Raw genomic sequence first — 3698 nt, 5'->3', positions numbered from 1 at the left:
GAAGAGCGATCGGGAGAAATGTCGCGATTTGGGTTACTGTAGATTCCTTATAGGATGGTTTTTAGATAACGGGTAGGGTTATACAAGATCCAAATCCAATAACCACTAAGCCAAACCCTAATCTGGTCGAGCCAAGTTAAACTCAAGTCCAACCGACCAAACTTGACTGAACCAGCTCCGGCCTGAACCGGTACTGTAGCAAACCAAATTCAAGTTTGGTTCGCTTGGTTCAGGGGTCAAACGATCTCCGATTTGGTCCAAACAAGTTTCGTTTGGTTCGTCTTCGCGAGACGAATTTTTTCCGTATCCAAGGCAAAAAAAATAAAATTAAAAATCAAACTCAACCACTTACGACATAATTACATAAAAAAAATATTCATAACATGTAGAATAATTGAATAAGCTACAATGACATGTATTGAGTAAAAATCTAAAGGCTACCAAACCATGACAAGGGGAAGGGCCAAGAGCGTCATCAATCGCAATCATAATTTAGGTACTTTTTGTTTTTGTTAAAAAAAAAAGAAGGTTATGACAGTTGATCTCAAACATATATATTCTTTATGATTATAAAATTAACCACTGAATACCTATTCAACTCAAAAAATTATTTTTAATTTATACAAATACTTATTTTTATATAAATTTATAAGAATAATTATTCTTTATTTATTTCATTAATTAGGCTAGAGAAATTGAACCATCTAAATTAGTTAGTCGATTGAGCTCTAATCGACTCTATTATATTTGAGTCAGTCAAGTTATATGATTTGATTGGTCAAGTAAGATAGACTAAATGAATCAAAATGAATGACTAGGTGGAACGATTGAGGCATATGGATTATCTTGGAGACAATGTCCTCTTCTATAGTAGTCAACTGCAGTTTCTCGATTTACCTCTTTACAGATAGTTGTGAGGTCGACTGTATAGGACCGCTGGAATTACGAATTTCATCTTTTATTAAAATATACTAGTCAAGTTAGATGACTTAGTTAGGTTAGAGGGATTGAATAGACCTAATGAGTTGGACGTGCTGACTCGACCCATCGAGCTAATCCACCCTATTGAATTGGTCAAGTCAATTAGATTAGATAAGTTAATTAGTTCAATCAGGCCTAATAGATCGATTGAGCTAATTAACTTGGGTTGGTTGAAATAAATGGACCGAAGGAGTTGGTCAAGTTCAATAGATTGATTGGTCCAAATAAAAATAGATGGTCCAAGTATGCTAGTTTCTTCATACCACTAATTGGTCCAATCAAGTCAATTATATTTCTTAGAAGATTTGATTAGACATGTTGAGTTATCCACTCTAGTTAATAGGTTAACGTAGAACAAACTAATCTAGGAGATTATGAAAGTATAACAAGATAAATAAATTATATTTTATTATTAAGAAAATTATAGCTTTTATAATATATTTACAAATCAAACATAAAAAGATTATCTATTCTAATCTATAAAACAAACTTACTAAACTATTCGTTATTAGTCATTTATTTATTCTATTTTTTTTATAAAAAATAACTATATTGTTCCTTATTATTCTATTAACCAACCAAATTCTCTCTCTTTCTTTTTTAAAATAATCTAAGTATATAAGTTTCGATCAACTAATTCGAGAGGTAAATGATCTTCTCCTATTTCACCTACCAGATAAATCCGTAGCATAATTTATGCACACGTAGAAGTTGACATTCAAAATATATATTTGTTTCATTTGAAATTCAAACTCTAATCCGCAAGTGTGTTACTATTTATTTATTTATTTTTATATCAAATATCTAGATCTTACAATTCGATTAATCTTGAGATAGATAGTCCGATCTCATATTCTATCTATCAAATATATTCAAAAAGTATGATGGCTCCTAACATGACATCTCAGTTTTACTAATAGTTCAATCGTCGTAGATGTATTCTACATGAGAATTAAACCTTAATTATTTGAGAAATGCATTATGTCTCCTACTACTACATCAAATCTTAAAGAGTTCTAAGTGTTTTACTATTACATCATATTTGACATTTGGCACCAAATACTTTTATGCTATAATAAAAATGATAAATCCCAGTCAGTCTCATAAACTCAATCCCTAGGGGTGGCCGATCCGGTCCCACGGAAGTTTCTCACCGACCATCAGGATAAATCGAGAAGCGCATACGTACTTTTATGCTATAATAGCTCTTCCTCAGGGTTGCAACTCAAGCAACAATCATAATAATCAGTTTAATTAATCTATATGCTCTTTTCCATTTTATTTTAAACTTAATATATCCTTCAAAAAAAAAAATCATGTGTATTATTGTTAAAAATATATATATATAATCATAGAAATAATAACTTGAATTAAGTCACCTTAACAAAGAAATTTCTAAGATAAATATTGAATTTACAATTTTAATAATAAAATTTATAAGACTTCACTATATTGACACCGACCTTTTATTTTTTTTAAAATAATTTAGATATTTAGACTTCGCCTAAATAATCATTGAGATCGTCGATATTCTTTCGACGATTTATCTATTAGATAAATTAGAAGTATAATTTATGCTTGCACACAAAAGCCGGCCTCTAACCTCCCATTTGAAATTTCAATCATGATCTTTGATACGGAAGGTCTAGACTTATCAGATGCGGCAAAAAGAGGTCAACAATCAACCAATCTGGCATGTGCAAGGTCAAAGGATGAATCATGGCCAGAGCTCAACCGTATGCTCAATTCAATTTAGCCACACATTTAGATGAGTTCGATCCCACGCAATCAAGCCAGCTCAGCCAAATGCTTTCCGACCTGATCACACGTCGACCTCATGACTTAATCCCGCTATCACGCGCCGACCTCATGAATTGGCCTTGGTATCATGCGCCGATCTCATGACTTGATCCCGGTATCACACGTCGACCTCGTGACTTAGTCCCGATATCACACGTCGACCTCGTGACTTGATCCTGGTATTACGCGCCGACCTCATGACTTGATCACCATGCTTATAGATGAGCTTGGCCACATGTTCTCACAACTCGGTCATTCAGATAGCTCGGCCACATGCTCTCACAACTCGGCCACTCTCACAGCTCGGCCATTCAGAACAGCTCGGCTTCACCGTCAGGACAGCTTGGTCACACGCTTAGTCAGCTCAACCACTTGCTCAGTCAGCTCGGCCACGTGTCTTCTGACCTCATGCATCAGCTTGGCCATCAACAGGCAAGTACACGGACTCTTTCTCCTTGGCTCAGTCTTATCAACTTATCCAAAAGGATAATGACAGGACCAAGTTCACAAACTTGGTCCCCGAATATCCTGCATCCTTGTGCGCCACCGTTAAATGAAGATAATCAAATCTGCTGAGCCGTTGGATGTTTGGAAAGCGTCCGAGATCATACCGGTAGTAGCAGCCAATCACATGCATTAAGATCCGAAGATCACATTCCCTCTGCTACTATATAAACCCCACAGGTATGGAGATCTTTCCTTCTCATATTCTCTACGCCTATCTCCATACCACTTCTCTTTTCTGACTTGAACATCGGAGTGGCCTCGTCGGGAATCTCCGGCGCCCTGCTAACCCGTTCGCTCAGTTCTCCCTCCGTAGGTTCCTTCCTCAGCAAGGTCGGCAGCGGTTGAGGTGGCATTTTCTAGTCGGGCGACTTGACCATCGCCGATATTTAGCCGGAACAATCTTTTTACTA

Source organism: Curcuma longa, chromosome 3 (genome assembly GCF_044706935.1).
Source record: "Curcuma longa cultivar G26 ecotype Majalengka, Jawa Barat chromosome 3, ITB_CL_G26_1.1, whole genome shotgun sequence".
Lineage (NCBI taxonomy): Eukaryota > Viridiplantae > Streptophyta > Magnoliopsida > Zingiberales > Zingiberaceae > Curcuma > Curcuma longa.
Note: the sequence above shows the minus strand (reverse complement) of the source record.